The sequence below is a fragment of the Pleurodeles waltl genome, chromosome 5 (assembly GCF_031143425.1).
Source record: "Pleurodeles waltl isolate 20211129_DDA chromosome 5, aPleWal1.hap1.20221129, whole genome shotgun sequence".
Taxonomy (NCBI): domain Eukaryota; kingdom Metazoa; phylum Chordata; class Amphibia; order Caudata; family Salamandridae; genus Pleurodeles; species Pleurodeles waltl.
Window position 1 is genome coordinate 546,566,039 of NC_090444.1, and position 16,463 is coordinate 546,582,501.

Here is a 16,463-nt window from a genome sequence, read left to right on the forward strand (position 1 = left end):
AGCCTGTAACACCTATTTCAAAAGGGAGAGGGTGTAATGCCCTGCTCACAACGGAAGTGCTGCCTTCCTGGGACTGAGCTGCTGTAGCTGCAGTGCAAGACTCAGAGAGCTGGTTTGGCAGTACTGGGGGTCCATGGTGGAGCCCCCATGATGCATGGAATTGGTTCCCCAATACCAGATTTGGAATGTGGGGGCACTTCCATGATCTTAGACACCTTACATAGCCATATTCAGAGTTACCATTGTGAAGCTACATATAGGTATTGACACGCGTGTAATGCCATCCACGCACTCACAAAGTCCCGCGAAATGGCCCTGAACTATGTGGGGGCACCTTTGCTAGTGCAAGGGTGCCCTCACACCTAGTAACTTTGCACCTAGCCTTCACTAAATGAAGGTTAGGCATATAAGTGACTTATAAGTTACTGAAGTGCAGTTAAAATGACTGTGAAATAATGTGTGCACTATTTCACGCAGGCTGTAGTGGCAGTCCTGTGAAAGGGTTTGTCTGAGCCCCTTATAGGTGCAAAAGAAATGCTGCAGCCCATAAGGATCTCCTGGAACCCCAATGCCCCTGGTATCTAGGTACCATATACTAGGGACATATAAAGGGGGTCCAGTGTGCCAATTTAAGTAGGAAGATGAAGTCACTAGATTATAGTGACAAATTTAAAAGCAGAGAGAGCATAAGCACTGAGGTTCTGATTAGCAGTGCCTCAGTGACACAGTCAATCAGTATACAGACACACACATTAGGCCATAAACTATGAGCACTGGGGTCCTGATCAGCAGGATCCCATTGAGACAGGCAAAAACATGCCAAGAAAGATGGTACTTTCCTACAAAGTGCATTTTAAGTTGGTTCCTAACACTGTTGAAGTAAGTCAGCTCTCCAAAGGAAGTGACCTGGACAGGATGATGTATAAGGCAGAGTAGGCTCTTCAACCATCCAGTCTGTTTCCTTACTCTTCCTTGCCTGACAGACAAGGAAGACTTCCCCATGTTGTGGCTGAGTCTCCTGGTCTGTTGGCTGGGGATGGGTTGTGTAGGAAACTGGGTTTTGGTTGCAGTACCCCCTCCACTTTTTGTCTGGCTTCTGATGTGACTTTGAATGACGTGTCCTGGGTTCTTGCTAACCACATCCCCAGTGCCAGTGTTCCTTCTCTAAAAACAAGACCACTGGTCACTTGATCCCCAAGTGGCCGGGCTTTAGCGTCTCTGCTAAAGTCTCTAGCAAGTGGTACCTCGGATACCTACGGCATAGGTACTAAAGAGGGTACATAAGAGCTGGAGCAATATCTGTGTCACTCTAGGACACAAAGCACCAAACTCATACAGACTGCCACTGCAGGCTGCATGACAAGGTGCTCTAAAAAATAAAAACACCACATGACATACACTTGTGAACCATGCCTCCTAACACTTCATGTAATATTTGTCACCCCTACAGAAGGCCTCACAGACCTAAGGCAGTGTGCACCATACTACATATGTAGCCATATCTGCAGGAACAGATATGACCCTGCTATGTCTTTATCGATTCTTAGACATAGTAAGTGAGCAGAGAAGCCATGTTAAGTACATGAGCTGAACATTGTTCAATACAAGTTCCACAGCTACATAATGCCTTCACTGAAACTAGAGATGTTTGGCATCAAACATCTCGTATTAATAGGCCCTCGCTGAGTCTTGTGATAGATTTATTAATGCATGCTCCCAGTGGGCACCTTAGAGGTGCACCCTGAAAACCTGCCAACTACTGGTTTGCTGACTGACTGGATTCTACCAGCCTGCCACCAACAGATACGTTTCTGACCCCCAAGGGTGAGAGACTCTGCTCTTGAGTGGTCAGGAACAAAGCCTGCTCTGGCAAGGGTGTTACACACCCTGTAAAGAAAATTACCTGCAAATCTGCCTTCCAAGGCAGGGGGTTTCAAAGACCCTGCCCCCGCTTTTGATATGCAGATCTGGCTTCCCTCAGAGGTGATGAGATGCCAATCCTGCTATCCAGGGTCCAATTGGTGCCAGGACTGGGGGAAAATTAGCTATGAAGAAGGCGTGTTGCAATGCCAGGCTGGACATACCTCTAGGCTGACTAGCCTGAAGTGAACACAGAATTAGGAATTCCACCATCTTGTGTGTGGTAGAATTAGGAACTCTGGGACAAAGTGATGATCACTCCCCAAAGGAAGTGGTCAACTAGGAGGAGTAGTGACCCAGGGGTAAGTAGCCCATTGACTACTACACCTCACTCCCCTTAACACCCCTAAATTGAATATTTAGGGGACCCCCCCAGATCCCAGGACTTCAGATTTGCTGGAGTGCAGAAGAAGAAGGACCTGAAGAGCCCTGAAAAGCAAGTACTGAGGACCAGCAACTGACTTGACCTCCCAACCCCACCAGCCTGTCTGCTGTTGTCGAACATTGTGGCAAAAATGACTCGTCCTGCAGCTGTTCTGCCTCCAAAATCCTGAAAGGACTGCCAGCACTATGAGAAGTAACCATGATCTCCTGTGGAGTAGCAGAACTGAGGCCCTGTACTTTGCATGCACCAAAGAAGACTCACAAGGACTCACAAGGACTCTGGACTGCCAAAACCCGACATCGGACACTCGGACATCGGACACTGCACCCGTGCTCCCCAGCCTGAGTTGAAGTGGGTCAATGGTGCCAACGAGGTCCCTAGGCCCTCCAGAGCCAAAGACCACCTTGGGTTTGCCAAAAGTGGACTTCCTAATGCTGCCTGCAGACTACTTCTACAGGTCCCCTCCAACCACGAGAATCCCCTGTACAATACCAGAATCCAAACACCACCATTGCACCCAAGCCCCACAGCCCGAGGAAAAGAGGACCAAAGGTGTTCCTACGTACCCAAGCATCAAGAGACCAGAGCCCCCTTGTTGGTTCAACTGGACTGGTTTCCTAATCCAGCTTGCAGCATCTTTATTGCAGCATCTTTCTAACCGGTCCGTACCCCATCAGATAACATTAGGGCACCTGATGCTGAAAAGCACCTCTGCACCCGGATTCCTATATGCCTCCCAAAGAGACCTGTTGGTGTTGCCTTGGACCTGACCCTATACTTACCTTAACTTCAAAAGAACACTCCTGTAAGTTGTTGCTAAGTACCAGAATGCACTATATGTTCATGTTTCCATAGGATAACATTAGGGCACTAGACGCTAAAAGAGCACCTCTGCACCCGTATGCCCCACTGCCTCCTGAAACTGCTTGTTGGTGCTGCCTTGGACATTGCCCCATGCTTATCTTAGATCTAGAAGATTGGTCCTCTAAGTCCTGCTAAGAACCCATATGCAGTATATGTTTTTCTGTCATAGGATAACATTATCACTTCAAAAAATGCAGTGTGTCAACTTTTGAAAACTGTAACAAATTATTACTTGAAAGGCACTTACCTGATTCTGATGATCTACTCATCTAAATTCATATAAAAGTATTTATTATTGTTCTATAAATTGGTGTCACATTTCCTTTTAACCCTTGTCTGATGCACTCTAGAATTTAAATTAATTTACTAACACAAGAGTTGGCCCAAAATAACATTTTCAAGCTTCCGCATGCACACACAGATAAAATCTCAACCAGCAGAAATCACACTGACTGAGTCACTTTTGCCCTATGCACAATAGTTTCTATTAACACCAGTCATAGCAATCTGTCATGGTATCTATCTCAATTGTAAGGTTAATGGCACTTCTCAACCCAACAACTTGTATCTATCCCAGCATCTTGGACTGTGAAAACAACTTCAAGTGCTTTGCATCAAAACACACATGCACATTTACACAATTAGACCAGAAACATTGTCAAAATGCAAGATATACAACTTTAACACAATAATGTAAGCTTAACATGGACAATTGTGACACGCAATCCTATTGAGATTCACACTTCCACCACTGCAAACAGCTTCCGAAATGCCAACCTCCTTCAATCTTCAAAGTTGGGTGATGGACTTTAGGGACTTGAACAATTCTAAACTTGGTTAAATTTAATTCATTTAGCTTCTTTTCTCCTGTGACATTAACTATCACTCTTATACCACTAGCCAGAACAGGGATTCTTGTATTGCAGTCATCGAGTATAATCATTAAATAACATCTCATTGGTCTTATAGACTGTTGTTTGTCGACAATGAGAGATGATAAGGTGCTTTCATTTACATCGATTGTCATGAACAATGAAGTCCAGTAGGGGCTTCACAAAAAATGACTAAGAAATTTAGAGGGTCATTAGGAGTTTGACGGAGGAGAACATCAGTTAGCCAAACCCCGACAGAAAGACCACTGCGGTGCTGGCGGTCTCCCCATTATAATTTTCCCACTGGGCTGACCAGAGGAAATGGTCAGCCCAGTGGGAAAGGTGAGGCAGCATTGTTTCTGGCTTATAATTGAGCTGGCGACAATGCTGCCGTAGGCAGGGTGCACAAGCACCCTTGAGATGTTCACTGTCTTCACAGCAGACAGTATGCATTTCAAGGGTGCTGAGCAGGAGGACCCCCTGCAATGCCCATGCCAGGGGCATGGGCAGTGTTGGGCCCCCACTGTGGCCCTCTGCACTTGTTCTCCACCAGCCTTTTCATAGTGGTGAAACAGTCATAAAAGGCCGGCGGAGAACAAGTTTGTAATCAGCAGGGTGGCAGTGAGTTCAGCACCACCCTGGCTTATTACAACCCGGACTCCTGTCAGCCGGTCTGGATCTTGGATCCTGGCGGGAGTGCAGTAGGTTGGCAGGTCTGCCCACGAACTTCGTAATGTGGCAGTCGGACTGCCACAGCTGTGGCGGTCCGACCACTACAGCCAGTCTGGCGACTGCAAGACTCGTAATCAGCCCATTAGAGTGAGTTTAAAAGGTTTGTTAAAGGAGTTAATTCAAACCCAATTATTCATTCAGTAAGTATCACAATTTGTCTTTATTATTAAGGATTCAAATAAAATATAAGTTGATATTTCAAAACAAGATAAATACCACATTCATAAGAATTACAAATAGGGTAGAGAAAATGCAGCAAGGATGTTCCACAAAGGAAAATCCTCAATCTAAATGAGTGATGTATTGGGACATAAAAAGGCCAAATACCTTTATCAAGAAAGGTACAGTGTCAGTTTCAGAAACCCTAATGAGGAGTGCTTATGAGAGAAGAAGGTGGAAATTGGCATTAACTGAAAGGTATTCTGAACTCATATTCAGCAGCCATCTTTAAGATCTTCCACTGTAGCTCTGGAACAATCTCTCCCAATCTAATCTAAGATCTCTGGAAAAAGCTCCGGGAAAAGTAGGAGTTCTCTCTAAGATGAACGAGATCTCTGACTAACCTAAGAAACCCACACTAATATAATTCAATCAAAACATTAACTTCAACAATATTCTTAACCCCCGCTTCTATGAACTAATCATTCTTCAGCAAAGCCTGGGACTGGGTAAACTCCCCAGTTTCTCACATCTTCACAATAAGATATACAATCATGTCCTGGGGTTGTTACTTAGAACTGATCTTGTCACTCAGACAGGTCTTCTCACAATTTTCTTTTACTGCCATCTCCTCTCCTCCCAGTGAGAACCTCACAATCAATTGCCTAATATATAAAAAATGCCGATTCACAAGCTAACAGAAGGCTTCTAAAAATGTTTTTTCGATTAACATATCATTGTGGCTGACATCCAGGTGTGAACTCTTGTCACCACCATGGCGTGTGTTGTGGGACTATCAGTTTTGAAGGCACTGCTTCTTTTAAGGAGGGAGCAGTCAGTGGACACTTCAAAAGAAGTAGAACTTTGACATAAAACATCAAAGGCTCGGACCCTAATTCACATTTGGTGTCTTCAAATGGATGATAAAAAGGGGATTGTGAGACCCCAAAAGTTGTCATCTGCCAAGCAGCCATATGGGCTATGTGAGGAGGAGAAGCTCTGCAAGACTTCCCTCTGAGACCAGGACTGAAGGCCAAGGCCTGCTAATCTCCCTGCTGGGTGAGGAGACATATCACAATGAATCCAGGACCACCTGACCTAGAGACTGGAGCACCAGCTCCTGCCTGCTTTCCAAGACCAGTATGCCCTATGTGGGAGAGAAGTTCAATGGGAAGCCCTGTCAAGTGCGAAGTGTGAGGAAACAGCTGCTGCATGGATTGGGTCATTGCATGTATGCAGGACAAAATCAGCAACCTCCATATGTCAGGAGAGGGCTGCCATAAAGTACCCGTGTGTAGTGCTGCCCTGATCAGGCTGAAGCCCTTGTGTGGTAACAAGGAGGTGACCTCATATGCCAGAAGGGACCACCAGAGAAAGACAGCCATGCGAAAAGGGGCCATAGCCCTGTGCATTAGTGAAGAGGCAACCTCAAATGCCCTGAGAGCCAATGTGGAGAGTATCACTGTGCTAATTGTGTTGAAGCCTGTGGACTGTGAGTTGCAGTTACGCCCTATGCCAGAGGGGGTCAACAGGAGCACCAAAGACTGTAACTTGTTCTGCCTAAGTTGAGAACTGAGGACGCTGTAGGAGCCCTGTCACCCAGGTGAAGGACTCAGGCAGGATTGACATAGCCACCCACTATTGGGTGCCAAAAAAAACACTCAGCAGGAGAAGCTACAGAAAAACTGTGGTCGCATCAGGTATGCAACTGCAGGTGATAGACTCTGCACTCACTGAGTGCAGCCACCTAGGATGCATGTGGCGGCCTCCCTGTTCTTGGCTGCAGCCAATGTAAGCGCCCACGGACAGTGTTCACTCAAGAATTCCAAACGCTTCCTACCTGCAGGTACAGGTAAGACTGGTGTCTCGCTGAGGGTCCCAGGAGAACTTGATGCTAATAGTGCTGCAGCTCTAGAACACTGTTGACTTCAACTTAGATTCCGAGTGGACTTTTGAGACTCAGACTGCTATTAAGGCACACCCTGGATGTTAACAATAGTGAATGGGAAATAACCACTGTGGCTAATGTGAGAAGTGAATGGGATCGGGAATTGCCATCGAAACTCTAGGGCACAGACCTCAAGAGGGATTGGATAGTTGTTTGTGAATGTCGTATTTTTCTTTTAAGTGGATGCTGTTTGAAAACAAAGGGAGCTTTGGACTACTCGGACCACTCTAACTCTCAGAGTCAAGTGCAGAAGGGGTACTTGTGAGAAAAAGGCCTCTTTTTGCATGGTTAGATCCCTATGTTTTTCCTTATAGAGGATGTGGTTTCAAACTGTAAGTGCCCTGGGCCCCTGCTAAACAGGGTCCCAGAGCCAGATCCCTTCCCCCAAAACTGTACCATGTATTGGCACTTCGGCCACCCTTGTAGGTCTGTAGCAAATTGTACTTATGCTACACAGGGAATTGGGTACTGAAGAGGGCCCCCCAAGGCTGCAGCAACAATTGTGCTGCTTTGAGAGGCCCCACACCAACCTCATGCAGACTGCCATTGAAAGTACATCACAAGGTGTATTTCAAAGTTGCAAACTCGACATGGCACTCACCAAGAGTGCCCTGCCCACTAACTCTGCATTCACTATAGGTAAGTGGCACCTTTGGCAGGCCTTACTGCCCTAAGGCAGGGTGCATTATAATGCATGTGAGGGCATATGTTTGCCGGAGCAAATATGCCCCTACTGTGTCATTACAAAGACATAGTAAGTGTACAGGGAAGCCATAGCAAAAACAGGTGCTGGACACTGGTCATTACAAGTTGCCCAGCTACACGATGGACTCTCTGAATACTGGGTTGTTTGGTATCAAACACCGCTGAATAATAAACCCACACTGATACCAGTGTTCGATTTATTATGACATGTACCCAGAGGGCACAGTCCTGGCATGGTTGCTGACTAGTATTACCAGCCTGCCATCACCAGACACAGATCTGGACTCCTGGTGTGAGAGCCTTTGCTCTCAGGAGCCAGAACACAAAGCCTTTCCTGGGTGGTGATCTTACACCTCCTCCCCCAGGCAGGAAAATAGACTGAGTGGTCAGCTTAAAAGGCTTTACCACCTATGAAATTTGACATCTGACACTGCTGTATGCAGCAGATGGCTGCCCCATGGTTCCCCCCCACTTTGAGTGGGAAAACGAGTGGGAAAACGGAGCCAGAGTAGGTGGAGTGACCACCCCCAGACTACACCACCCCTCAGGTGTGGCAGGTGAGGTGACCATTCCATTTCATTTTCTTCCATCTTTGATGGCAGGACAAAGCCTATCAGGTTTAGGGATGTGACGCTTCCAACAGGAAGTTGTCACACAGTGGGTGTGACCACAGCAAGGTAAGAGGCCAATTGACCACTACCAGCTACTCCCCTAAACGCTCACTAAGTGCAGTATTTAGTGGGCATCCCTAGACCTGCAGATCATATTTGATAGACACAATAAGACCAGCTACAAAGAAGACCCAAGGCTCGAAAACAGAAATCGTGCTGCAAGAAGAACAAGCATTTGCAATGCAACCAGTCTCGCGTTTGCTTGAGCTAGAGAAATTAGCATTGTACACCGGACTTTTCTTGCCACATAAATTGAAAATGAAAATAAAACAGTTTCACATAACTAACTGGACCTTTCTTGCCATATAAACTGAAAAGTAAAAGTTTCACATAAGCGAGCTGACAGCCACCATCAGTGCAAAGTAGACATACAAAGGGAAAAAAAAGTTAACTCGTAGTGAAACCTATCAGCAAAAGTGCAATTATCCATGTAATCGGCAAAAGTGCAATTATCTACATAACCGGCAAAAGTGCAATTAACTATGTAACAGGGTCGATGTCATGCAAAGCGCTCGACTTCTGCCCAGCATGATCGCGCTGCAAAAAAAGAGAAAAAGTAGTCCAGAAACCGGATGGAAAACATGGAGCCTTGCCGAATTTCAATACTTGCCCACTGCACTCGAGGAGGACTAAACACCGGAAAAGGCATGTTTTATGCATGCCTTTCACTAATGAAAGCAAGCAGATTTTAAAAGGCAAGCCCACAAACCAATGAAAGAAACTGACATGATATGGGCGTGGTTTGAAGCCCAAAGAGAGATTACAACACGGGACGGAGTGCTTTGCGCTCGCCAGTAAAAAGGTGCCAAGCCCTGCCTGCTTCACCCAGGATTCAACAATTGCCACTGAGCAGTCGACTGAACATCCAACAGACTCCTCTAAAAATCACCAGAGGACCTCCACCCTTTAAAACAAACAACAAAAATGTAGTGCCCACCATATATTTTTGGATTGTTTTGGGTTTCTAGAAGTGCACAAGAAGTTTTTTAAACCAATTTTTAAGGAATATAATATTATAAATTGGGGTCAAGCGCTTAAGTTACCAGTAGATGTGAGATTTTTGAATTTGAAGTGTCTGGTAGGCTGATTTTTAATCGAAATAAGAGGGTTTAACAGGGCTTATCGGGTCCCCGCAAAATGCAGTATGTGAAGCTTGAACAAGAGATGACATTTTTTTTAGATGAATGAAGAGTTTACAATTCATTGATTTTAAAGTTTCATTGATTGATTGTAATATAGAATTTTGGTTTTGTTTAATGTAGTTTCAAAGCAAAACCACTGCCACTTTATCTAGATTTGCGCCACATGTAAATTATAAGTACTCTGGTTTTACCAGAGATATAATCGGTTAAGTGGGTATGCACAATGCAATTTGTAAAATTAGCAGGAAAATGAAATTCGTATGTCTTGATGACCTCGACCTAAAAACAGAAGGTGACATTTGTGAGAGCATTGAATTTATATGCATTTATAAAGTTTTCTCCCATTGATTCTAAGAGTGCATAATTACTACAAATTTTTTTTTTGCTAAACTTTGAAAAATCATAACTTAAAAAATACTTACCTTATTTTGATGATCTTTGTCTTTAAAAAGTGTAGAACTACTAAAGTATTTCTGTAAATTGGTCTCAAGTTATTCTTTTAAGTGTGTGTCCACATTTATTGGTACTGTGAGTACAACAAATGCATCGCACATCTCCAAGAGTAGTCTAACTGCTCGACCAAGTTACCACTAAACATAGAGCATTATATGGTCTACTTAATAGCTCTGGTTACCAAGATGGGGTTGCTTGGACTCTCTGAACAGGACACATCATTTTTGGACACTACATAGAGGGTCAGTCCCATACAGTACTTGGCCCAGTTACTCAGAAACCATAGTAAGTAAGACCCTGGGACATCAGGAGTAAAACGTCTCAATCCTCATGGTTGTGTCCAGTAGCCCATGCATGCCCTGTGGCCCTCCGAAAGGGGTTTTGACATTAACATTTTTTTCTACCACATAATGTTGAGTAACAGTTTATTATTCACTATTAGTATGATAGATAAAGGAGCAAACAATAAGAACAGATCCTCAACATCCATTTAAGTGTGTGACCCATGACTTATCCTGGTAGTCTAAGGTTAATCCACTCCATGTTCTGCATTGTGCTGCATTTTTCTCTTGTGCAGTTTTGCTGCTGAAGGTACAGAGCATTTATGTTTAGTTGAATCACTGGAGTAAAGAAACTGAAGAAATGTATGTTACATTGGTCCATTTGGAATACGCACATATATGCCCTGGATATCAATTGATATCAAAAACGCACCCCAGGTAATTAAGGAAAGTATATTTTGAAAAGTCTCCATTTAAAGTGTTTTCTCTTAACACACCTTTAACCCCTTTGGACTGAACATCAGCACAAATCTATCCAGTACCTCTCAACCAGGACAATCATTAATTCAACTCACAGTTCTGGAACTATGGCAGGGACTACTGTCTCCTTCTTGGAATAATCCAAAATCCATTCCCTCAGTGTCAACCTCTTCCTGGCACACCATGGACATTGGGGGCTACGGAGACCGGAATTATCAGATGGTGTTCATGTAAATTTACCATAAATCAAAATTTCAATATCAAGCCAGTACTTACATCACTTCTATAATATCGACAAACAATGTATTGACAATGCTACATATCAATATATGTTTGTATCAATGTTATTGAACTTAATATTCTGACATACAACTTTTAATTGCATAACTTTTCCTGATAATGTCTGGCATCTATATATCTATGAACATTTTTTCTCCTGTCTACCGGTCTTTCCTGACCAAAGAATGACAGACATCAACCCACTTTAGCCCACAGTTGCAGCTCTGCATGGAAATGCTCCTTGTTTAAGGTCAAGAGATCAAATTTGATTGAACCCTAGGAGGGAAGCTTCTCCCTTAGCACAATGAACATTTCCCTAAATATGTGAGCATGTTTTTGTTTGTTAAATGATTTATGAACGCTATTTTCGAACTGCTCCTCAAAAAGCCACTAACCCATTAAGAGCATCCACAAATAGTACTTATTCTGACTCATCTAGTCTCTTAGGTGAGCTGCACCTTCTACCTTCATACCAATAGTAGGACATTGAGCACTGATTTAGCCTGACTTTCCATGACCTCAGCAAGTTAGAATGCTCCTACTCCGCATTCACCGCTTGTGTTTTTGGCTGAAATTATTTTACCAATCAATAAGAAGGATGCATTCTAGATGTAAAAGTTCCACTAATAAGATCAGTCTAGGACTCAATACAAACGTTTCAAGGCATTCTTTATCTTCTACTGAACCTGATTAGAGACCATGGCTACCTGTGTCACCAAAAAGGTGTTACCAGAATGACTGCACAGTGCAGTTAAATGCAAAGCCTCAGCACAATTTCACCTTTAGCCAAATGATGTTGCTAATAGGGCAAATTCTGAGTGTATGCCTAGCCTGCATTGCCTCCTCAAGTACTTGCAATCTCCTTGCCCACTGCCCCTTCTGCTGACATTAAACTTAGGCCCATATTTATACTCTGCTGGCGCCGGGTTTGCGTCATTTATTTTGGTACAAATTCGGCGCAAACCTAACTCCATATTTATACTTTGGCACTAGACCCATCTAGCGCCAAAGTTATGGAGTTTCAGTCATTTTTTTGTACGTGGAAACCTACCTTGCACTAATGACATGCAAGGTATGCGTTCCCGTGCAAAAACTGACTCTAAGGCATGGGCACCTTATTTATCCTCTGGTGTCAAAATGATGCACAGGAGGAGGCGGGCCTTAAAACAAGGCACCCAGCCGGATTTGCTCCATTTTTTAATGCCTGGGTCAGTGTAGGCGTTAAGGGACTTGTAGGCTCATTTCCATGGTGGGAGACCATGGAAGCAGTCCACAGGTGCCCTGCACCCAGGGACACCCCCTGCACCCAGGGACACCCCCTGCAACCCTTGCCCACCCCTGGAGGACACCCAGGGATGGGGGGACCCATCCGCGGTGAGCGCAGGTAAGTACAGGTAAGTATAATTTTTTTTTTATTAAGTGGCGTAGAGGGGCCTAACTTGCCCCCCCTACATGCCACTGTGCCCAATGGCCATGCCCAGGGGACAGAAGTCCCCAGGGCATAGCCATTGGGCAGGGGTGCATGACTCCTGTCTTTGCTAAGACAGGAGTAATTTCCATGGGGGTTGTGCATCAAAAAATGGCGCTAGTCAGGTTAGAGCCATTATTTTTGACTCTAACCTGACTTGCACAATTCTTTGGCGCACAACCCCCAGTCTTCCCTTCGCCTCCACTGCCTGGTTACCGTCATTTATTTTGACGCTAACCACACCGCAGCGCCGGCTAACGTCATTCCATAAATAAGGCGCCTGGCTGGTGCGTTGGAATGGCGTTAGCCGGTGGTAAACGTCTTGACGCAAATCTGCACTAGCGCTGATTTGCGTCAAAAAGTATAAATATGGACCTTAGTGCGCCATTACCCACTGTGCAGCCTGTCCTTCAACTCCCATCTGAGGCTGCAACGCTGGTGATCATTTTAAAAATGTACCGACTTTGTGGCATGGCCAAACTGAAAGCTAGAACTAATTAATAATTAGAATATTATTATGGTGCGGTGTAGGAAAGTACCATCTTGCCTGGCATGTTCCCCCATTTTTACATGTATATAAGTTTGTTTTTGCCTGTCTCACTGGGATCTTGCTAGCCAGGACCCCAGTGCTCATAGTTTGTGGCCTGAATGTGTACATGTGTGTAGTGAGTAACTGTGCCACTGAGGCTCTGCTAAACAGAACCTTAGTGCTTATGCTCTCTCTGCCTTTAAATTTGTCACTATAGGCTAGTGACCACTTTTACCAATTTCAATTGGCACACTGGAACACCCTTATAATTCCCTAGTATATGGCACCTAGATACCCAGGGCATTGGGGTTCCAGGAGATCCCTATGGGCTGCAGCATTTCTTTTGCCACCCATAGGGAGCTCAGACAAACCTTTACACAGGCTTGCCACTGCAGCCTGAGTACAATAACGCATACGTTATTTCACAGCCATTTTTCACTGCACTTAAGTAACTTATAAGTCACCTATATGTCTAACCTTCACTTGTTGAAGGTTAGGTGCAAAGTTATTAAGTGTGAGGGCACCCTTGCACTAGCAAAGGTGCCCCCACATAGTTCAGGGCCATTTCCCTGGACTTTGTTAGTGTAGGGACACCATTACACGCGTGCACTACATACTGTATAGGTCAGTACCTATATGTAGCTTCACAATGGTAACTCCAAATATGGTGATGTAACATGTCTAAGATCATGGAAATGTCCCCCCATACCAAATCTGGTATTGGGGTGCTAATTCCATGTAACCCCGATGCTGCACTATGGACCCTTTTCTCTGCTGCTACCGCTGCTGTCACCCCACAGACAGGGTTCTGCCCTCCTGGGGTCTGAGCAGACCAGTCCCAGAAAGGCAGAACAAAGATTCTTTTCTGAGAGAGGGTGTTACACCCTCTCCCTTTGAAAATAGGTGTTAAAGGCTGGGGAGGAGTAGCCTCTCCCAGCCTCTTGATACGCTTTGAAGGCCACAATTGGTGCACTCCTTGCATAAGCCAGTCTACACAGGTTTATGGAATCCCCAGTCCCTGCTCTAGCATGAAACTGGACAAAGGAAAGGGAGGGGAGTGACCACTAGGGGTGGTGCCCAGAGCTCCTCTAGTGTGTCCCAGACCTCTGTCATCTTGGATACAGAGGTGTGAGGGCACTCTGGAGACCTCTGAGTGGCCAGTGCCAGCAGGTGATGTCAGAGACCCCTTCTGATAGGTGCTTACCTGACTAGGTGGCCAATCCTCCTCTGAGGGCTATTTAGCATCTCTCCAGTGGGCTTTTCCTCAGATAACGACTTGCAAAAATTCACCAGAGTTCCTCTGCACCTCTCTCTTTGACTTCTGCCAAGCATCGACCACTGACTGCTCCAGGACGCCGCAAAACTGCAACAAAGTAGCAAGAAGACTACCAGCGACATTGTAGCTTCTAATTCTGCCGGCTTTCTCAACTGTTTCCTGATGGTGCATGCTTTGGGGGCTGCCTGCATTCATCCTGCACTGGAAGCCACAAAGAAATCTCCTGTGGGTCGACGGACGCTTCCCCTTGATTCAGCAGGCACCAAACTTCAGCATCACCGGTACTCTGGGACCCCTCTCACCATGACAAGTGTGGCCCTTGGAACACAGGTAGTGGACCCAAGTGACCCAGACTGTCCAGTGGTCCAACTGTCCCAATTTGGAGGAGGTAAGTCCTTGCCTCCCCTCTCCAGACAGTAATCTTGTGCCCCGTGTGAACTGCGGCTGCTAGGGCTTCTGTGCACCTTTCCACAAAATCCTTCATGCACAGCCAAGCCTGGGTCCCCAGCACTCTGTCTTGCGATGCTCAGCTCCCTGAGTTGATATCTGGCTTTGTTGGACTCTCTTTTGCAGTATTGAGATGACCGCCATGTTCAGACTTCTTGAACCCGTGTTGTGCATTGGCTCTCTACGTTGCTGAGGGCCCCCTCTGTCTCATCTCCCAAGTGGCAACATCCTGGTCCTTCCTGGGCCCGGGCAGCACCCTTTTTCTTTAACTGCAACTCTTGCAGCTAGCAAGGCTTGTTTGTGGTCTTTTGCCAAGAAAACAACTCTGCGTCCTCTAGCACTCCGTGGGACATCTTCTGCACAAAGGAGAAGTTCCTAGCAACTTTCGTTATTGCAGAATCTTCAGCTTCTTCCATCCGGAGGCAGCCATTTTGCACTTTCATATGGGGTTTAGTGGGCTCCTGCCCCTTCTGGACATTTTCGCGACTCTTGGACTTGGTCCCCTTCCTACGCAGGTCCTCAGGTCCAGGAATGCATCTTCAGTGCTTTGCAGTCTGTTGTGGTCTTTGCAAAATCCTCTATCATGACTTTAGCGTGTTTCTGGGGAAACAGTAGTACTTTACTCCTACTTTCCAGGGTCCTGGGGTGGGGTACCTTGGACACCCTTAGTATTTTCTTAAACTCCCAGTGACCCTCTACACACTACACTAGCCTAAGTGTCCATTTGTGGTTCGCATTCCACTTTCTCAGTATATGGTTTGTGTTGCCCCTAGGCCTATTGCATCCTATTGTATTCTACAGTGTTTGCACTACTTTCTGACTGTGTTACTTACCTGATTTTGGTGTGTGTGTATATTTTGTGTATTTTACTTACCTCCTAAGGGAGTTTTGGCACATTGTCCAGGTGAAAGTGACACCTGTCTAGGTATAGTAGGAGCTTTGCAGGCCTCCTAGTTCAGCCTAAGCTGTTCTGCTATAGCTACCTCTATCAGCCTAAGCTGCTAGAACACTACTAATCTACTAATAAGGGATAACTGGACCTGGCATAAGGTGTAAGTACCATCAGGTACCCACTATAAGCCAGGCCAGACTCCTACATGCGGAGAGTGTCATGTTTGGGCAATACAGAGAAGAGGGAGCAAGGCATCTGTATTGTCATCACCTTTTCGAATGCTTAATTGGTTGGTACTATACTGCATAGGTTCCCTAGAAGGCACGATTGCCATTGTTCCGTTAAATCAGCACATATGAGTTCATTCTATAAGCCTAATTTTTTGGTACTGTCTTGTTCTGACTTTCTGAGACCAAAACCTGGAAGATTCCAGGCGGTGTCTTTTGTTATATCAACTCTTAATCGCTTTTCATCCCTGGCTGATGTTGATTGACTGGGTAATATTGATCCTAGAGCCATGGCTTAACGTAGGCAAAAACGAACAGACAAACTTATATTAAGGCCCCTTTGGATCAATATGTAAATCATTTGAGGTAAATATTAATTTTAAGTTTCAAACCACAACTGTGTTAAAGGGCACTGAAGGAGTGTTGGGTGGGAATCAAGCCAGCCCATGTCTGTCAGGCAATAAATCTACTGTGGTGTAGGCTTTTTTTTAAATTTCCCCAACCAACTTTGATCGACATCACAAACCAGATTTCATACAGAGCTCTGGGCAAACTGCTTCTACACCAGACAGGCGGCCATTATTTTATCTTGGAATATTGCAGATTACTCAGAAGCTATTAGACATAGACTGGGTAAACATAATCAGTGATTATGAGATAGTCTGCTTGCAGGAAGCTGGGTCATTGGAAAGATTACCTCTGAATTGTTTTATGCACTGTCAACACCAGCTTT